The 21,741-nt window shown below is 47.5% G+C and overlaps 1 pseudogene; it reads left to right on the forward strand.

The window, feature by feature from the left end:
- Positions 1-11,506: 11,506 nt before the first annotated feature.
- Positions 11,507-11,900, forward strand: LOC102854164 (annotated as a pseudogene).
- Positions 11,901-21,741: the final 9,841 nt, after the last annotated feature.

The following is a 21,741-nucleotide window of genomic DNA, read 5'->3' on the forward strand; positions in this document are numbered from 1 at the left end:
CAATCACTTGCTATGCATCAGAGAACTGGACAATGACTAGGGATGATAGAAGGAGAATTGATGCCTTTGAGCTGTGGTGCTAAAGAAGAGTACTGAATATACCATGGATTGCTACGGGAACAAACAACTTCATCCTGGAGAGGGTGAAGCCAGACTGTTCCTTGGAGGCAAGGATTTTGAAGCTCAGTCTGACATACTTTGGATGTGTTGCTAAAAGGGACCAGTCCTTGGAGAGGGACCTCATGCTTGGGTGGGTAGAGAGACAGCGCAGGAGAGAAAGACCGTCTATGAGATGGATTGAGTTAGTGACTGGGATAATGGGGTAGGTGTGTCAGAGACAGTGAGATTGGTTCAGTATAGAGCAGGGTTTAGGGCTCTTGTACATAGGGTTACTATGAGTTGTAGGCAACTTGATGGCACATAACAATAATAACAACAACAACAACAACTTATGAAAGTTATGTTTAGAAGGAGGGGCAATTTCCTTCTGTACCAGTCAGATCCAATTTGATGGTACATACACACATAATAATAATAATAGTAATTATTATTATTATTTAAAAAAATAAAGTTATATTCACTCTCTATTGTTGTCCATTAAATATGCAGTAGCATTGTGCTGTTATCAGGTGTCTGTGCGTTGATTCCGACTCCTAGACCCTATGAGCAGTGGATCTGAACTTACTCTGTCCTGTACCGTCCTTACCATCTCTGATACACTTGACCATAGTTATAGACCCTGGTCAGTCCATCCCGCTGAGAGGCTTCCTCTTTCTCTGACCTTTTTCCACTTTTCTACCTTGGAAAAGCATGATGTCTTTTTCTTCATCCCCCTTGCCTCTAATGAGCACCCGGGTTGCACTTCCTCCAGAACATACTTGTTTGTTCTGCACATGCCTGAAATACTATAAAGATTACCAAAATGTGACCCACAGACATCAAGTGAGCACATGCTGTTTGAAAAATAACAGCAGCTGACTGCAGAGCGGCCACAACCTTCGATTTGTAAAAATGCAGCATCTGCGAAGCGTGATAAGGCCAAGGACAGTCAAATGAGGCGTCCCTGTATTAGTACATGTTAAATTTGAAGGGTTTTGAGTTTTCATTGCATGTTTCTAAGGTGTTTTAGAGAGAGAGGTTTTGCCAGCCAGCACACGCAGAATAGGAGTTTCTGACTGCCGTCTGTCCGTGCGCGAGCTTCCCTCTTGTGGAGCTGGGGCTTTGGGATGGAGTCTGGTCAGCGGCACGGACGCGAAGGCCCCTGCGGCCGAGACCAGCGCTACAACGGGAGGCTGCTGAGCACGCCTTGGAAGGGGAGCTCTGAGCCCAGCGTCCGGCCTCTGTTGTTTTAGTGGTTCTGAGCTGTTTTCTTGGTAGCTCTGAGCCCTCCTGCTTTCTCGCAGCTGGAGAGAACACAGCCTGGAGACACTGATGGGCATTGCTGGGGCAAAGGGCAGCAGGCAGCTATTCCCGGCAGATCAAGCCTTCAAAAGATTGCCTGTCACCAGCTCATTAGGGTTTTTGTCTGTTGTCGGCCTGGCTGGTGGAGAAGCTCAAGGGTCTCATCATTCATTGATGGAGTCTGAACCCACGGGTCTTTGTGGGACTCGGGGTTTGCACGGCCTGGGGTTGAGATGATGGAGTGAGAACCGAGGTCTAGTGACTGAGTTACTGATGAAGGAAAGGAGGACCGGGGTGATCCAGTGAACCCCCCCTCGGAGGCCCCACTTCTGAACTTACCTGAGTCGTGGCACAAGGTGTTGGCGCAAAGTGGGGAAGCTGTGGGTGGCATAGGTGATTAAGCACTTAGCTGCTACCACAGGTTGGTGGTCGGAACGCGCTCCGAGGATCTGCTTCGGAAAGGCCTGGCCTTGGACAGCTCGCCGAGAGCTCTGCTTTGCCGTGCGTGGTGGTCATGCTGGTCATGCACCAATGAGTAACTTTGGAGGAGGTTGGAGCATCAAGTGGGTGACCCAAAGGATTAGTGTTTAACTTCTAAAAAAGGAGAGGGGGGAGAGAAAAAGAGGCCCCTCATTTTCGAGACGTTATACTTGCACCTCATGTAGGCATCGACACAGAAGTCTTTGTTGAGGTCCCTCCCTGGAGAGTCACTGTATTTAAAGCATCTTGTGCACCACGCCTACATGCCCCTTGTTTTAGGGATGTTTCCCCGGGGAGTTCAGGTGAAGCCCATCTCCTGTTTAAGAGCTGTATAATGTAATTTCTTTCCCTGTCAGTTTACTTACAGAAGATACGTAGGATTCACATGTGCATTAAAACAGAGCATCAAGCAGACCTCTCAGTTCCCAGGTTAAGGACTTTCAGGCCCTGCCCCAGCCCATTAGCTGTTCTGCCTTTTCTGACCTCCACTGGCTTGATTTTCTTGTCATTTTGCTACCCTTGCCCAATCTCTAAGCAACGTTGTTTCACTTTGTTTTGGAACAGGATGGACCTTTGCTCATACTCTGTGACTCTTCAGCATGTTTCATTTGCACTGCTGCCCTGGGGGCTACCCGAGTTTGCATTTCAGTGTGAAGTCAGCGTGATCACACCACAGCATGGGAATCTGTTCTCTCTGTGTGGTCACACTACTGCACAGAAATCTGTTCCCTCCATGTGATCACACCACTGCACGGAAATCTGTTCTCTCTGTGATCACACCACAGCTCGGGAATCTGTTCTGTGATCACGCCACAGAACGGGAATTTGTTCCCTCCATGTGATCACACCACTGCATGGCAATCTGTTCTCTCTGTGATCACACCACGGTACGGGAATCTGTTCCCTCCATGTGGTCACACCACAGCACAGGAGTCTGTAATCTCTGTGGTCACACCACAGCTCGGGAATCTGTCCTCTCTGCGATCACAGCACAGCACAGGAATCTGTTCTCTCCCCAGAGGCCTCTGGGCCTCCAACAGTCTTTTGTTCTCAGGAATGATACAGCTGTGAGCATTCTTGGCCAAGCCTCCTGCTGCACACCAGAGCTTCCCCAGGGTAGAAATGTGGAGGGAGTGGCTGGCTCCCGGAGTATGAAGCACAGGCTGCCTTTTCCAGGGGTGACGTGGGAAATCGTGTTGCAGATAGCAGCCGCCTCTGCTTGGTTCTGTCCATTGAGACCAGCACTTGAGGCTGACAGTGGGTGTGGTACTTAAGCCTTGGCCTTAAGGTTGAAGTGGGATTTCCTGGTGGATGACCACGCTCAGCAGAAGGGACAGAAGGACTTCTATGGTCCTGTCCTTATTCTGGGGGATAGGGCCACAGAAGCTCCCTAATTATTTGGTGGCCATACACTCACTGGGGCACGGGGCTTCCTGCTGTGACCTGTTCATACTTCGTATCCTCTCCAGTTGAAATCTGCAGGTACTAAGTACAGTCACATGAGTTCAGTGAGCCATTGTCGAGAGTCTGAAAAACCCCAGGGGCCGTGAGAACTGGCGTCTGTCAGTCTGAAAGGTGTCCTTTCAGCATGTGGGTGCAGAGCCAGCGTGGGCCGGTTAGGGCTGAAGGTGGTGTCTGTCTGTCTTGGGAGCTCTGACCCAGCTCTCAGTGGCCGGGGCTGAGAGAGGAAGAGTGACGTGTGTGGTTGGTGACAGTGACACGGATGGAGAAGTGGAAGAGGAGAGCTGCACATATAACTGCACTTTGGGGATTGCATTCATGCTCCTTCCCACGCAGCTAGCAGGGAAGGGGAGTCTGCCCACTGCACCCCTTGTTTCACACACCAGCTTGTTCTCAGTGTGATGTATTCGTTTACCCTCCTCCCACCAGCGGCGTGGAGTCCCAAGGGTTTTCTCGTTTGTGGGCTGCCATGAGTGAGGGATTGTGTGCCAGCTAGCTGGGGTCTCCAGCTTGACAAGGGCTGGGCCTGTGCATTATTCTTCTGAGCAGCTATTGTGGGTGAAGAGAGGTGGTTGTTGTTAGGTTCTGTCCAGTCAAATATGACTCATAGTGAGACTGCGAGTGACAGATCTGAACCATGTCCTGTGCCGTGCCACCGTCACTATCTTGGAATTCTCGAGCCAGTTAACATACTGCCGGCTCTGTGCCAGTCCATCTCATTGGGAGTCTTCCTTTCTCTCACCATCCACCTTTCCAAGCATGATGCCCCTTTCCAAGAATAGCCTCTCCTAACAACATGCCCCAAGTTTGCAGGAAGGGGCTTTGCCATCCTTGCTCCAAGGAGTGCACGCTGGCAGCACTGTGTCCGAGACGTCTCTGCTCTTTTGGCAGTGACCGGATATTCAGCTCTCTTCTCCAACACCACGACTCGAAGGCTTGGATGAGTCTTCTGTCATTCTTAGTCTTTATCTAGCTTTCACATGTGTAGCAAGTAATTGCAAAAATCAAGGCTCGAATCAGGCACACCTTAGTCTTTAAAATGACATCATTGCTCCCCAGTACTGTGGAGAGATCCCGGACAGCAGACTTTCCCACGGCAATGCATCCTCTGATTTCTTTATTGTTGGTACCAAGGATGTTGATTGTGGATCCAAGTAAGAGGGAATAGCTGACATTTCAGTCTTCTCTCCGTCTATGCTGATGTTACTTACTGGCTGGTGGTGCGGGTTTTATGTTTTCTTGATGTTGAGGTGTGACCCATCCTGCAGGCTGCAGTCTTTGCTCATCTGCAGCAGGTGTGTCAAGCCCTCTTCCGTTTTAGCGGCAGCTTGTCATCTGCATCATGCAGGTTGTTGATTTGCTGATGAGGCTTTCTCCTTTCCTGATGCTACAGTTTTCTTCATAGAGTCCAGCTTCTCGAATGATTTGCTCAGCATACAGGTATGGTGATGCACTCCTTTCTTGAATTATTTTTTAAAATTTTTTTGGTGATTTTAATGAAAGTTTATAGAAGAGTTGGATTTTTCATTAATTCCCTGTTGTTCATTTTCTTCCCTATCCTCCTCCCAGTTTGCTTTTTTATTTATTTTTTAATTTTTTTTTTGTTTTTTATTTTGTGTGTGTGTTCCATCAAATCAGATCTGACTGGTACAGGAGGATATTGCGCCTCCTTCTCCGGCAGATAAATTTTTTTTAAAATTTTTATTGTATTATTTTTACGTGTACCGTCAAATCAGATCTGACTGGTACAGGAAGAGATTGCCCCCTCCTTCTCCAGCAGAGCGTCTGGTGGATTTGAACCACATACCTCTAAGATTGCAGTGCAGTGTCTTGCCACTAGGCCACCAGAGCTCCCTAACCAGTTTGCTTTTAAAAAAAATCTTTTGTTGCATAATTTCCCCCCTTCACCCCCACCCCCAGTCCACTTTGCAATGCATCTCTTATTCTGGACTATTGTCATACAAATAATGCGTAATTATATATTCCTTTTAAACAGTTCTTTCCTTCATCTGTTCCAATGCAGTGTTCCCTTGCCCTATTCGAACAACAGCCTTTTGGTCTAGAGTAGGTTTCACATGAGTACAATTAAGTGTTCTGGGATTCCCATTCTTCTCAGTATTGTTGTTTGGTGCCATCGAGTCGTAGACGACTCATAGTGACCCTATGGACGAACGGCCTGAGCACTGTTTGTACAGAGTTTCCGGAGGCAAGCCATTTCGGAAGTGGATGCCGCTCCTGCTTCCAGGCTTGATTTAGTCTGGAAGCTCCAGCCAACACTGTCCACCGTGGGTATCCATTACCACGATTGGCACATCACTGTCACAGGCTTCAGCATCACAGCAACCACGAGTTACCTCTGTACAGCAACACACAGACCAGTGCTATACCACCTAGAAGAATGTTTGACAGGAAAACAATTTGAACCTGGCCGAGGGCCACAGAGGAAAATCACCCACCTTCGGCTCTTCTCAGTAGTAACCATAGTTTATTATGATCCACATAGCCAAATGCCTTTGCATAGTTAATAAAACACACAAATAGACATTGTTCTGGTTATTTTCTCCTTTCTACTAAGATCCATTAGATATCAACAGTGATCATATATATCCCTGGTGCCGTAGCCTATTCTAAATCTAGCTTGAGCTTCTGTCAGTTCTCTGTCAATGTACTGTTCTAGACATTTTTGGATGATCTTTAGCAATAGTTTGCTGGCATGTGATGTTAATGATATTGTCTGATAATTTCCACATTTTTAGGATCACTTTTCTTGAGATTGGGGACGAATAAGAGAGGCAGGTCAGGCTGATTTCTGCTTCCCTGTGACCAGAGGGGGTCTTTTTTTGGGGTAGCTTCAGTGGGGGTAAGATCACAGTAGATTTCCCATGCAGGGTGGGTGCCCCTCTGCCCTTGGAAACTTTGAAAACACAATCTCAGATTTGCCTGTGTCTTTGTTAATGATGTCAGTTAAATACGTGGTAGCTGCAATAATGGCCTTCAGGCACAGCTGAGATTTCACAGATGGAACTGGACTGGGCAGTGTAGCTTTCTTTTGCACGTAGAGTGGCTGTAACTTGACAGCTAATAGAAGCACCAAAAGTGATTTTAACAAACAAAATTTTATTTTCTCATAGCTTAGGAGGCTTGTTGTTGCTGTGTACTGTCAAGTAGGAATCAACTCAGCTGGCGCTCCTGTGCTCAGCAAACAGACTCTTCCGGGTCCACAAGACCTGCTGGACTTGACTCCTCTTTGGAGTCATACCAAAATCTCAGACCAAACCCACTGCCTTCAACTCATGCTCACCTTCCATTGGGTTTCTGAGGCTGTAAATCTATACGAGAGGAGATTTCCTGGGAGTGCTGGTGGCTGGTGGTTTTGAACTACTGACCTTCATTTCGAGCCCAGCAGTTATTCTACTGTGCCATCTGGGCTTGGTAAGCATGAGAGTTAGAAAGTACAACGTGTGTTTTCGGGATGCGGTTTCATTCTTGAGAGCCTCAACTGCCCTCAGGATAAAAGTCAGCCTTTGTGGAGTTTCTGGATGTTGCCAATGATTGAGCATTTTCTTGGCTACTAACAGAAGGTTGGAGGTTTGAGGCTTCCTACAGGTGCCTCGGAACAAACCCTTGGTGATCTGCTTTCCTGAAAACCAGCCACTGAAGCCCTGCCTGCACATTCTGTTCTGCTTCACGTGGGGTCACCAGGAGTTGGATAGGATTCCCCCACAACTGGTTTTAGGGAGCTCTGATGGCCTGCCTACTGGTGAGGAGTTGTGCTGCCACCTCAGAGATACATGGTTCACGTCCACCAGCTGCTCTGTGGGGGAAGGGTGAGCACTCTCCTCCTGTGGGATTTACTGCCTCTGAAAACGCACTGGAGGGTGAGCTATGAATTGGTTCTGACTTGAGCAAAACCCGATTTTAGTTCTTGGGTTTCCACCTTCTCTTAGATGTAGAGCTCTGATGGGTGAGTGGATAAGACTCTGTGCTCCTAACCCAAAGGCAAGAGGTTCGAATCCATCAGCTCCTCCATCAGGGTTGAACAGGCAGAGAGATAGGCAGTGCCCTCTCATGTCAGCTGTAGCCTCTAGCCAGCTGCAGGGTCAGCTATGAATTGGTTTCGACTCGACAGTACTGATCAGATCTTTGGGGTTGTTCCCCCCCACACACACATGTGGCCCATTGTTTGGTGCTGTCAGTCGACTACAGCTCATCCTTACGGACCTTTGAGTCATCTGCAACTCATAGTGACCCTGTAAACAACAGTTTGCTATAAAAAGAGCAAGGGCTGCGTGGAGATGGCCATATCTGACCTTTCTGATTTCACAAAGGGAAACTGTCCCCATCAATAGGATCAACAACCAATTGCATGAGGTCAGACATGTCCCCCACACTTCTGTACCTCTATGTACTCAACACTGATCTTACTGCTTTACTGGGTCCAAAATCCAATGCAGTAGCTCATAGACCACACAAAACTACACTAGGGGAAGTTAAAAAAAATCTATATAATTCAGATACAATCAGGACAGCTTCCAAAATGTGCTTGCTGGTGCCTCTGCCTTGGGCCTTGTGGCTGTAGGCCAGTGTTGCAAAGTTCTCAGTGCTGCCAATATTGGCTCTCCCCTCTCTCGTCCTCCAGCACACTTGGGGTAAAAAGCTCTTGGCTCTGGTTTAGTGGTATAGCAGTCCCTGGGTCTGCTCCATCAGCTCTCTGGTCTCCACTGCAGCTGGCTCCAGTCAGCCTGGCACAAGAGGCTCTTGCCCTAAGGACGCATTGCATTTTCATGCTGTTGCTTTGCTGGTGATGAGGTTTCTCCTTTTCTCTTGCTAGATCTGCTCAAATTTAAAAGCGGAACCAGCCAATCCCCTTGTAGACAGACTAGGGTGCCCAATCTGCATATTCCCACCCATCCACATAGCAAAGTCAAAGTCAGTGGCCAGGAGAGCCACTGAGTACTAAGCCCTTAATACCCCACTTTCCCTCTGCTGCATGATCCTCGCCTTTCTGTCCTGCTCAAGCCCATTGATGCAGTCACTAGGTCTGGCCTGGAAGTTCCCTTTCCCCCTTTACCAGCTTGTCCATTAACACAGTTTTAAAGAAATACTTAAAACTTCATTTAAAATACGTGTTTGTGTATTTATTCCCACATTTTTGGTTATTTTCAGTGGGGGAGATGGTGCTTATCTAGCCCATTTGGGAAAATTCATGTTTCACCTGAAAGTCATACTTTTGAGACCGGGCCCTTAGGTCCCTAGTAGTGTGGCTTCTGTTCTCAGGGTGTCTCTGGTTTTCACGCCCGAGAGGCAGGACCACCAGCAGCATGGTGATATCGTGGTGGTGGTCTGTGACAGGCAGACTGATTACTTTGGATTGGGCCCAGAAGTCTGAGTCACTTACTTCAAACTTACCTGTCAGGTTTGCCCCAGAGGCCAGTTTGCACTTATCAGTGGGGTGGAGTCTTGAGAGTGTGCCCTGTTGGGCTTGAAGACTTGCTGTTTTTGTTGAGAGTTTACAGAACAAGTTAGGCTCCCAGTTTGACATTTCCCAGACGAGTTGTTCAGCGATGTTAGTTACACTTTTCACAGTGTGTCAACGTTCTCTCTAATTGGGTTCTTTTTGTTCTGCTTTCTGTACTCGAGTTTCTCTGCTCTCTTATCAGCCCTTCTTTGCTTTTGTGAAATTGTTGACCTTTAGGTCTCATACGATGGTTTTAAGTGGCCCACTGATCTCATGGGCAGTGTCCTTTATTTGGTGTATCACTCCTATTTTGCTGGCAAGTAGTCTCAGAGGATAGCTCATTTATAGCTTTACAGATGTCTCAGGGCAGTATCTCCAGGGGCCCTCTGCTCTTTGCTGTTCAAGTTTGTCTAGGGTTTATTAGATTATTTTTCAGAGTTGGAGTTCTCCATTTTGTTTGTTTGCTTTTATTCTTCTTTCCATTCTATTTACAACTAGCTATCGGGACCCCCATTAGAATAGGATCTGGACTGATAAGAAGGCCAGGGGTAGGAGCAGGGCACCAGCAGATGGTCAGGGGTGGGAGCTGGGCCCATCGGAAGGTTGGGGTGGGAGCTGGGCCAATCAGAAGGCCAGGGTGGGAGCCAGGAACCATCAGAAAGTCAGGGATGGGAGTGGGGCAGCATTAGAAAGCCAGTGTGGTTGGCGAGCTCTGGTGGCCTAGTGGTAGGAAATTGTACTGCAATCCCAGAGGTCCGCGGTTCAAATCCACCAGATGCTCTGCTGAAGAAGGAGGAACAATCGCCTCCTGTACTAGTCAGACCCAATTTGACGGTACACATATTAAAAAAAAGAAAAGAAAAGAAAGCCAGTGTGGGAGTTGGGCCCAGTTGGGCACCATCAGAAGGTCGGGGGAGGGAGCTGGATACCATCTGGTTCGTTATGTCTCAGGGTAGATGAGGGGTATGTTAAGTTTCTTCACCTTCTTACCATTTGTTCCTGGCAAGTGACCCGCTTGTAGGTGCGTGGTAGAGGGCTGTTTAAAGCCTTTAAGACCTACAGATAATACTAGCCTCTCTAGGATGATTTCTGTGAACCAGTCTATGCTCAAGCCGTAATGACTGGCGCTAAGGAGTTGCACTGACAACCCAAAGGTCGGTATTTTGAGTCCACTAACTGCTCTTCCCGTGTGATTTACAGCCTCTGGAAACTTGCTGGAGGGTCATCTATGAGCCCTAACCAGCAATGAGGAGGTTCTTCTGTGCTAAATAACGGAGTTGTTCTGTGAAACCATGATGAGGGACCTTCAAATTGAAGCTTTTGGATTCTTTTAGGTGGGTGTTTTGTTGTTGTTGTGGCTTTTCTTAATATGATGTTACTCTGTTTCATATTCTAACCCCTATGTTCCTGTTTGCAAATTCTAACTTTGGCATGGTGCTTTTTCGAAATGTTTCACTATCTTAGCCTTTTGATTTCGGAAATTTTCCATAAAGCCTCTCACATTTCTTGCATTCTTGGGTGCTGCATGAACGCCCCATTTTCATTCTCTGCTGCCAGGTTGGTCTTGGTAGGTGTTAATTTCAGGCTGACCTGATTCTTTTTTTTTTAAACTTCTTTATGCTGTCTACAAAGCCCGTCCTGCTTTGTGTATGTATTGATTATGCTGGCGTTAGAGGGCCTGAGCATTTCCAGAGTATTCCGTCTATCATCTTGCCCTGTGCCTTCCTTGCTTGTAAGTTTTACATGGTCAGGCCTGTTTCCCAAACGGCAGAGTCTCAGAGGCAGAGTCTCAGAGCTATTCGTTAGCTTGTCTCTGGGACGCGCCAAATGTGGGTTAGCTCAACTTCCAAAATTAGTTGAATTCCCTGGGGGAAATTGAAGTGGAACACATGTATTCATAAATTGTTGTTGTTATGTGCCGTTGAGCCACCTGTGACTCACAGTGACCCCGTGTACAACCTACCCTGTCCTGAGCCAGTCTCACTGACTCTGACATACCTACCCCATTGCCCTAGTCACTTATCAATCCATCTCATCCAGGGTCTGCCTTTCCTCTGCTGTCCCTCCACCCTTCCAAGCATGATGTCCTTCTCCAAGTATCGGTCCCTCCTGGCCACATGCCCAAAATGTATGAGATGGAGATTCAACATCCTAGCCTCCAAGGAGAAACTTTGTTTCACCCTCTCCAAGATAGACCTATTTGTTTTCTTGGAGGTCCATGGCAGGTTCAGGACACTTCTCCAGCACCACAACTCAAAGGCATCAATTCTTCTGTCATCCTCAGTCATTGTCCAGCTCTCTGATCTATAGCAAGTAATTGTGAAGATCATGGCCTGGATCAGGCACAGGTTCATTTCTAGACTCGTTGGATTTCTGCATCCTGGAAAGGTCCCTGACAGCAGGTTTACCTAACGCAATTCGTCTTTTGATTTCCTGACTGCTGGTGCCAAGAGCCTTGATTGTGGAGCTGGGCAAGCTGTCATTGCTAACAACCTCAATTTTTTCCTCTTCCTTTTTCCCCTCTTGTTGTGTGCCATCGAGTTAGATCCCACTAGCACAGGAGGAGATTGCCCCTCCTTCCCCAGTGGAGCATCTGGTGCATTCAAACCATGCACCTTTGGGATTGCAGCTCGCTTTCTTGCCACTAGGCCACCAGAGCTCCCTTGAGAAATAGTATTTAGCCTCTTTCACCAAGGATCAGCCAACATGGGCCGCGTTCGCACCAGAACTGTGAAGGTGGCGGCCTGGGTCATCCCTGAGAAATACTATACGCGCCTGGGTAATGACTTCCACACGAACAAGCGCGTGTGTGAGATCGCCATTATTCCCAGCAAGAAACTCCGGAACAAGATAGCAGGCTATGTCACATATCTGATGAAGTGGATTCAGAGGGCCTGTGAGAGGCATCTCCAGTAAGCTGCAGGAGGAGGAGAGAGAAACGAGAGATAATTATGTACCAGAGGTTTCAGCCCTGGATCAGGAGATCATTGAAGTAGATCCTGATACTAAGGAAATGCTGAAACTCTTGGACTTTGGCAGTCTGCAGGTCACTCAGCCTACAGCTGGCATGAATTTCAAAACACCACGTGCAGCCGTTTGAATCTTGTCTGCTGTGCTGTAATATTTTCAATAAAGTTGGGCACACCACCCTTGCCTTTACAAAAAAAAAAAGAAAGTATTTAAATACTGAAGACTTCCAATGCGTCTTTGGGGGGTGGTCAGATTTAGGAACCATTGACATATTACCATTCGTGTGTTCTTCATTGCTTCATTCAAGCTTGCATGAATAGGACTTTTATACTCCAAAATTAGAGAAACATAGAAGAGAGGAGTATCTTATATTTTTTATTGGTTTGTTTTCCCTATAATTCCTATTTCAGTTGATGTGCTGTTCCAGTCATTTTTGTACATTACAATTAACCGCATTAAACAGTGGAAATTAATATTATAAACCAGAATGAGTCATTGTGTGAAAAACCAATATGATTTGTTAAACTTTTACTGAAATAAAAAAAGTTTTTTTAAGCCATCGATAAGGCTAGATTGTGAAGGGCAAGTAATGATATTTATACTTAGAACCTTAAAATTTTAGCATAAGTCAGATTTTATGTTTTACATGAATAAATAGAAACAACACCTAAAAGAGATTAAAATACGTGGTTATTAGATTCCCCAAAAGCCCTGATTTTATTACAGGAAGCATTCAAAGCCCTTTCCTCCTGAGGAAATGTACTATTTCCCTTTTTTGAGGAGGTAGACGTTCCACTTCACGGCTCTCAGTCTTCTGTCGGTGTTTTCCAGGCCCATTAAAGGGTTTGTGAAGACAGTGGATATGTTTGCTAACGTTGTACAAGTCATCAGCGAACATTCGCTTCCTAACCATTTTCTTCTTTCTGATACAACATCATAATTCATTTCCCTCCCAACCTTAAAGCCATTTGCGGCCATTGGTCAATTCCATGGGGTGCTTTTCAAAGTTACCCAGAATCCTGATGTTGTCATACACCCCACACAGGGCCCTCTTCTTGTACCAACCGTCAGTCACTTTACATAGTGGGAGGGTGCCCCTCACATGGGACAATCCAGAAACGCTCAGAGACGATACCGTGTGCCAGGGGCCCACGGCCTCACAGGCCTTTGCTCGCTCCCCAGAGAGGCTCCTTCTTGCCTGTGTTCTCATCTGTCCTACAGGCGTGAGCTGTACGACTGTAACGGTGAGGAGCAGAGGTGTTCTTCAGTGAGGTGATGCTGAGAACTGTCAGAGCCGGCCTCACAGGGGGTCACCTGGGGACAGCCAACTTGGGCCTTTCCCAGTGAACTCTGCACACCTTAGTTTGAAAAGTGACATCCTTTGCTGGGAGCATGTGATGAAGTCCTTGGCAGCAGATTAACCTGTGCAATATCATTTCGATTTCTTAACTGCTGCTTCCTGGGGTACTGATTGTGGACCTGAGGAAAATGAAATCCTTGACAACTTCCATCTCTTCTCCGTCTATTATGATGCTGTTCATTGGTCCAGTAGACACACAGGAGGGGAATAAGGTCCTCCAGAGTGCCTGTTCTTCCTGTCTTCTCTTCCTGCTGTTGCCAGCGAGTTGGCTCTGCCTCCTAGACTCTGCACAGCAGGAGGAAATGCCACCCGTTCTTGTGCTGTTCTGGGGACCCGAGGTGTGCTCTCGTCCGTTGTCGAGTATTTTGCTGTCTTCCAACCTAGGGCCTTGTCTTCAGGGATGCTGTTGTGCCCATAGAGTTTTCATTGGCCAATTCTGAGCAGTCGCTTGCCAGACTTTTTTCGTTCTAGTCTGTAAGTCTGGAAACTCTGCTGAAACTTGTCCACCATGGGTGACCCTGCTGGTGTTTGAAATACCAGTGGCAAAGCTCTCAAAGTCATGGTAGCAGACAGGCCACTTCAGAACATGACAAACTGGCAGATGAGTGACCGCTTCCTCTGCTGGTGACGTTGTGTTGGTTCTGACAGGCCAAACCCTGTTCAGTCTGGCACCACATCCTCAGAATGTTGCTGCATTCGCTGTGTCTGGCCGGCTCTTTGTGTCTTGCTCTGTTTTGCTGCCTCTCTACTAAGCAGGGTGCCCTTCTCCGGGGTCTGGTCCCTCCTGATAACGTGCCCAAAGCCTGTGAGATGATGTTCACCGGCCGCACACTTACTTCTCCTTTGCTTGGTGTTCTTTCTCTCTCTCTACATAAATGTTCAGTGTGTTTTATAGCCTTGGTTCACTAAGTCTCCTGAGTTTAGCATCGTATTTCCAGAACGTTCTGGGTGTCCTGGCTGTATCGAACCTGTTCTCCAGCCTCTCCACCTTTGCCTGGGAAATTTCCGGGGCCCTGGTGTGCCCTGAGGCCCTCCTGCCTTGGTACTAATCCCTGTGGCTGTGTTCATCTTAAGTTTTGCTCTCTGGGCCCTTTTAGAGAAACTAGGAACTTTATGTTTGCTTGGGCCCTTTGTCCTCGATCCACTTCCCGTCGTCTCCCTTTGTGCACGTTTCTCCTGTTACTTTCTGTGACTTCTCGAGTCCTGATTCTACACGTCTTATTTCCCATCATCCACTTTCCTCACCATCCTTTCTCCTTAAGTAGTTTTGACACCACCCAGCCTTTTCATGTGGGAAAAGCAAAACCCGTTAGCAGCCCAGATTCTGCCCACTGGACTGGGCGGCTCCTGTGCTGGGGGCACTGCTAGGCTGGGGGGGCACCGCAGGGCTGGGGCCCCACAGGGCTGAGGGGCCACTAGGCTAGGGGACCGCTGGGCTGGTGGGCTGCTGGTCTGGGGGACCCCTAGGTTGGGGGGGCCGTAGGGCTGGGGGCCTGCTGGGGTGGGGGGCCGCAGGGTGCGGGGGCTGGGAGGGTTTGCGGCTCCTCCGGCTGCCCTGTGTCAGCTGTTCGCACTGAGGACGAGTTTGAGATTTTACTGACCCCCTGCCACCCAGCAGGTCTCAGGGCTGCGTTGTCCTTTCTGTATCAGAGAATGAAAACGTGAGAGACGTGTAATGGGGAAGTAGAGCCCTGGATTCAAACTTTTGGGTTCAGGTCCTTTATTGATTAATGTGACATGCTGTTTTCTTGAAGATCGTAACCTTGGGGACCCTATGGGGCAATTTTATTCTATTCTCTAGGTTTGCTGAAAGCTAGTATCAACTTAATAGCAGCAAATAGCAGCAAATGCATGTCTAAAAAATTCTCTCGGTGTGTGTGTGTATATGTTTGTATGGTGGCTTAGTGGTAAGAAGTTGTGCTGCCAACCCAAAAACACTTGGTTCGAATTCACGCCCCCCCCTTATATGAACAATCACAGAAGTTTCATAATAGCCGTAAATTGCAAACAGTTCGAATGTCTATCCCCTGAAGAATGAATAAACAAAACGAGGTCTGTCCTTACAATGGAATATTCTTCTGCCACAGGAAGGCACAATGTCTGGTTGAACCTTGTGCACGGGTTTGAACTGGCCTGGCCCACTCACCTGGCTTTTCCCTCTTCTGCTGTTGCTGTGAGCTCGAATGCCACTAATGGTCTCCTTGTACGTGCTCCTTGGAGAGACGGACCACTCGCGCATGCACTGATGATGAATGTCACACGGAGTTTTAAGCAGATCCTGGCAGCACTTGAGGTCCGCTCAGTAGCAACAGGAAAAAAGAAAATCCCTTCTGAGCAGGCCCCAGCAGTCCAAACCTACGCTGTTCCAGGGTTAGTAGTAAATAGTAGTAGGCTTCTGACCACACAGGAGGTTGGCAGGCCTAACCCTCGTGTTGTCTGAGGCTTAACTTTATTAACACATAGAACATAGATGCCCCTTGAAAACATTATGCCAAGTACAAGAATTTGGTCACAACGGCCACAATATTGTGTGAGTCCATTTATTTGGAATATTCAGAGCAGGCAACTTCATTGAGATAGAAGGTGGTTGCAGGGAATGGGAAGGGGCAGTGGGACATGAGGAGGAACTTATAATGAGCACAGAGCTGCGTTGTGGGGCATTGGGAACGTTCCAGAATTCGTAGTGGTGAAGGTTGCGTAGCACTATGATCATACTGAAGACCACTTAATGATACACTCTGTTTCCTCTCCTTTTAAAAAACTTGTGATTTGAGTGAAAGTTTACAAAGCAAATGGTTTTCTGTCCAACTGTTCACCCACTGTTGTTTTATGACAGTTACAACACCACAGTGTAACTGCATTCTTCCCACTTTTAACCGATGAGTCACATTTCTGCTAATCCTTCTGACTTACCCCTTGCTGCCTTCTGGGCTGTGTCCCTGAGCAAATGCTCCCCTTTTGATCCCATAGGGTTGCTTGTCCTGAGGAGTAATTCCCTCCTAGGTGTCACTGTTCACCTGATAGACCATTGCTTGGCCAAGAGTTGAGCCAAAGGGGTGAATTTTGTTTCAGGTTGGAGATGTGACTGTGGGCCACAGTGCTCAGGTTCCACAGCCTCTCTCAGGCCAGGACACTTTAAAATGGTGGGGAAGAAAATGACACATGTTAAGAAATAGCAAGCTGAAAAGGTAAGAACATTGTTTTAAACGTACTTCTCACACTGCCAGTTATACCTGTGTGCTTTGGACATAGTTGCCACCAGAAGCCGTGTGTCACAAAGCCCACGTGGTACATGAATGTAGTGGGTCACGTGTCTTCCCCCACTTATCAGCATGCTGTGATTTGTTTAAGTATTTGCCTACTGTTGAGTGCTTGGTTTAGTTCCAGGATTTTACAATTATCAATAATAATTCTTGCTTTCAGAGCCTAATCCAATGAGTTCCTCAAATCTTACTTCCTCTACCGTGTAGCCACTTAAATACACTATAAATATTTACGGAACCGCCTGTGCTGGGTAGGCCTGTCTCATGAGGGTGGACAGTTGTGAGTTACCTGTGATTACCTTATTGTTGCAGATTGCTTTACAAAGATAATATTCTTTAATTGTGTGTCTTTCCATAAGAGTTTTGCATTGTACACTGGTCAGCTGTGAGTATGTTTTCTTCAAGCTGGAAAATGCCTGGCTTGCGCCTTTTCTCCTGTGCTTTCATCACAAAGATGCTCAATGCTCATTATGAGATGCGGGAGGTCTCGCCTGGACCACGTGGCCTTTGAAAGCACGCACATCTACAGAGGAGCTCACTGCTTCTCATCTCCTGCTTCTCATCCGTCTGCTGTGTTGTTCACGTCACTGCCTTCTTGGCCTCCTCTGCTTGCATGCCTTTCATCATTTCCTTTCAAAGAATTTCTGAGACTCATTTCTCTGACCTGAGAAACAGGAGTCTCTGATGCCATTGTCCCCTCAGCCACAGCTCATATCTGCATTGACAAATAAAACGAGTAAATACAGTGTTGGGCGTTTGTCCTGCCAAGTCAACAACCTAAACTCCCTTTCTTCTGTTTTACTTCACTGAATGGTTTTCTGATATTCTCTGACTGTATTTCCTGTGACCCTCATCTATTACAGAGAGAGAGCTTTAGAGTTCTTTTGGCGATAAGGTTTTCAAGACTCTTCCCTCTTCGTTTTGCTGTGAGGCGGATGTGATCCCTCTCCTGACTTGTCTTGCTGCTTGCTGCGCCCACGCAGGCTCTGGGGAATGGAAGGAAGAATTCGGACTTTCCCTTAATGCTGTGTAACTTTGCCCCGATTTTGAAGAGGTTGAACCAACCCCTGCTGGCGACAAATTCTTTAACACAATCACCTTTGCTTGTTGAATGTACAGCTTTTAAATCACTAAAAAGGTTTTGAGCCATTTCTTGGATTAATGTAAAGCTAACCAAGAACTGTCTGTGCTTGTTCTGACTCAACCCAACTTACAGACCCACGTGGGAGCAGATCTCCTTCCTGACCCAGGGACCTCCTGGCACTGGTCTCATTTCCCAGCTCCCAGTGAACCCTGGTGGCTCTGGCAGGCCGCCTTCGAACCTTACCTTGCCTTGCCGCTGTCTTGGAGTTACTTTTCTAAGAGTGAACATGATCTCCTGCTCTCTGGGTCCTTGTCTGAAACTCCCTTCTTAGCTAATAGCAAAATTGGGTGAGGTAGTTTATCAGAACTAGGATCAAAGCCAGGAGATGGGGTGATTGCTCCTGAACTTGAGCCTCCCTGGAGGTCTGTCTGATGGATCAATAGGTTGGCTTCTTGTGTTCGGAAAACAACTCAGGCTTGTGCTGCTTGAAGCCACGTGGGGATCTGGGCCTGAGTTGGACATGAAGGGTGCGGGGAGCCCTATGTGGATGCCTCACTAGCCTTGGAGATGCAGGAAGCCAGTGCCACTGCTTCTTGTAACGGGTGCTGATGACAGAAGGAATTGTTTCATCTGAGCATGGGGCAGTTCTTTGTAGAGTGAAGGTTCATCTCTGTCTAGCCACCTCTCTATTCCTGTCTGTATTCCATTTGTTTCCATTCTAGCCCCAAAGCCCATTTTCTACCTTCTCCCCTCTGATTTGCATTAAGTTTGCTCTGGGATTGTGGACGTGGGCTGGGCTTTACCCTCACCTCACTCACAGGCACAAGGGGATTATAACAAGAGAGATGATGGTTTGCCTTTTTTCTAATTAACCAAGAGTAGAGTGTTGGGGAGGGTACCCCTTTTTGACCAACATGTGGATAGGCACCTTTTTCTGAGTCTGCAGTTTTCAGAGACAGTTCCAGAGCACAGGAATCTCTCTCATTGCCATCAGATTGAACCAACTCTTAGTTGACCTTTCATTGAGTTTCTTTTTCTTTTTTTAAATTATTGTTTTGTGTGCGTAAAGGCAAATCGAATCTGACTGGTATAGGAGGAGATTGCCCCTCCTTCTCCAGCAGAGCATCTGGTGGATTTGAACTATGTACCTCTGGGATTGCTCTATTGAGTTTTCTTAAGGCTTGACTCTCTTTGGTCCAAAGAGCCACGGGGAGGAATTGAACTGCCAGAGGCATAGCCTTTGGGTTAACAGTGCACCTCCTTATAGACTACACAGAGCTCCCTGAGCGTGGGGAACTGATAAAAATTACAATTTAATTGCCATTGAGTCAGACCCTCAAAGTGTGACTAGCTGGGGTGCCTTTGGATTGGCAAAACACCTCCTTACCTACCGTGGCACCAGCACGTGGAGAATGTTGTTAGGTGCTGTTGAGTTGAGTACGACCTATAGTGACCCTGTGAACAACTCTGTCCTATCCTATGCCGTCCTTGTAATCTCTCATGTGCTGCAGTCATCCTATCAATCCATCTGGCAAGGGTCTTCCTCTCTTTTTTGCCGACTTTCCACCTTCCCAAGTATGATGTCCTTCTCCAAGGAATTGCCTCTTCTGACAACATGCCCAAGGTTTGTGAGATGAAACTTCATCATCTTTGCCTCCAAGGAGCGGTCTGCTGGACCTTCTCCAAGACATAGCTGTTTGTTCTTTTGGTAGTCCGTGGATACTCAGTACTCCTAACATCACAACTCAAAGTCCTCAATTCTGTCACCTGTATTAATTGTCAGCATAGCAAATGATTGGTAGGACAGCGGCCTGAATCAGGCACACCTTAGTCCTCAAATTGACATGGTTTATCCTCACTAACTTGGAGACCTGCCTTTCCTAGTGCAGGAAGTCTTCTGATCTTCTGACTGCTGGCCCTAAGGATGTTGATTTTGGATTCAGGTAAGATGAAGTCATTGACAGTTTCATTATTTTCTCCATTTATCATGATACTGTCTGTTGGTCCAGTGGTGAGGATTTTTGTTTTCTTGACATTGAGATGTAGTTCATATTGAAAGCTGTAGTCTTTGACCTTGAGTATACCACTCACGTGCCAAGAAGCCAAAGCAAAGGGAAAAAACCAGGAAGTTAAGGAGCTAAACAAGATTTCAAAGGGCAGCTCAGGAGGACAAAGCAAAGTATTATAATGAAATGTGCAAAGAACTAGAATCAGAAAATCAAAAGAGATGTACTCACTTGGAATTTGTTAAGGAGAAAGAACTGAAAAATAACAAAATCAAGCCTTAAATTGCAATAGTTAAGGATTGGCAGAGTATTGAATGACCCAGGAAGCATCAGAAGAAATCTGGCAGGAGTACACAGTCACTGTACTAAAAGTAATTGGCTGACACTAGAATTTCATAAAACAGCATATGACCAAGAGGCAATGGTGATGAAGGAGGAAGCTTAAGCTGCCCTGAAGGAGTTGACAACAAACAGGGTCCCACGACTTGATGGAACACCAGTTGACATATTTCAACAAACATACAGCAGTTGAAGTGTTCTCTAGGCTGTACCAAGAAATCTGGAGGACAAATGCCAGGGCAACTGACTGGAAGAGATCTTTATTACCATTTAAAAAAAAATGTGACCCACCAAAAATGCAGAAATTATTGAATGATATCACGAACACCACACGCAAGCAAGATCCTGCTGAAGATCATCCAAATACAATTTGAGCTGTAGGTCGAGAGAGAACTACCAGAAATACAAGCTGGGTTTAGAAGAGGCCATGGCTTTAGGACTATCATTGTGAAAAGCCACCAGAGGGGCAGCTAAGGTTGCTCGACTCCTGGAGTCTCTGCATTGTGTTTACTTCTGAGTGCATCCTGGAGGTTGGTTGTTGCCTTCATCGAATAGACAGAAAACTGAAGCTCCAGGAGGAGAAATGGGCCCTGGGTCATCCGGGGACGCGTAGCCACGCCCTCTCCCCGCCACGCCCCTCCCAGACCACGCCCTCTCCCCGCCACGCCCTCTCTCCCGTCACGCCCCCTCCCAGACCACGCCCTCGCCCAGCCACGCCCAACAGAACAAACCCCACGCCCCAGGTGCACCTGCTGGAGCTTTTAGGTCTCTCGCTGCTGCTGCCGTTCAGGCTTTTTTCCTATTTTGTCGCTTTTGTGTGCTTGTGCCGTTCACAAAGGCCTTAATGGGTTTTTATCTCCTGCCCCTGCAGGCAGCGTCTGAGGAGAGACCTCACGTCTCCAGGCAGGGCTCTTGACTCCCAGCATCCTCCTCCTGTTTGTTTTACAAAATTATCCTTGGCCTGTGCTGGCGTTTTGCTTTTATTTCCCCTCTACAATGTGGCTCCTTGAAGCCTTTAATGAGGATAAAGATAATCCTGCCCGAGGGTGTGAAGAACAAGCAAGCAGGCTCCCCATTTATCGCAAGGAGGGGAAAAACGCTCTTATCTTCCTTCAGACACAGGAGACAAGTGTGCAGACGGTGCAGTCAGGCGTGGGGTCAGCCGAGCCGAGGAAGAGAAGACCAAGGCGTTTTGTCCTCGGCCATGTCCTCCCTGTCATATGCACGTGTCTCTCCACACTGAGCACAAGACAGCCAGGGCCAGGGCTGGCTCCATTCCTCAATAAGGTCAGGGTTCTGGTCCCAGAAGGGCGAGCTTGCTAGCAGGAAGGTGCGGCGAGGCCCAGGGAGGAGTTCCGAGAGCCTCGGGCTTGGTGGGACGTTGTGGGGCTGGGCACGTCCTGGGGCTGTGAACACGACGTCCTTGGGGGACAGACCCCGCTCTGTGTCTGGCGCAGTAGCTTGCCATTATGTCTGTATCCCACTGCCGGACCCAACCCTGTATTCTTAGATCAGGGGTCTTCCTTTCACACTGTTGTCACCTGGTCAGTGGTGACACATCACGACTCCTTGGACAGTCTGTGCGGCTGCAAGCTGTGGGAGCCGACCTCTCAGCCTGCTTCACTGGGACAGCTGTCGGATTGGAACCCTGATCTTTTAGTTGGTAGCTGAGTGCTTAAGCACTGTCCACCAGGGTTTGTTCCAACCCCATAGTCTGAAATGGGGAAATTTCCTTCCCAAAGCGAGTCTTGTTTTCATATTTTGTGAGGTTTTCATTTCCAGCTGCTAGGCAGGGGCCGTGGTCGGAAGAAGACAGAATCTTCCTTTGGCTGTTGGCAGGTCTTCCCATGGACCAGTGACAATGACAAGGCTTCCAGTGAATACTCTGGTTACAAGGACTGGCCCTGCTTCGGACAGCC

Source organism: Elephantulus edwardii, unplaced genomic scaffold (genome assembly GCF_000299155.1).
Source record: "Elephantulus edwardii isolate Elephantulus edwardi_28Jun2011 unplaced genomic scaffold, EleEdw1.0 scaffold00126, whole genome shotgun sequence".
In the NCBI taxonomy this organism is placed as follows: Eukaryota; Metazoa; Chordata; class Mammalia; order Macroscelidea; family Macroscelididae; genus Elephantulus; species Elephantulus edwardii.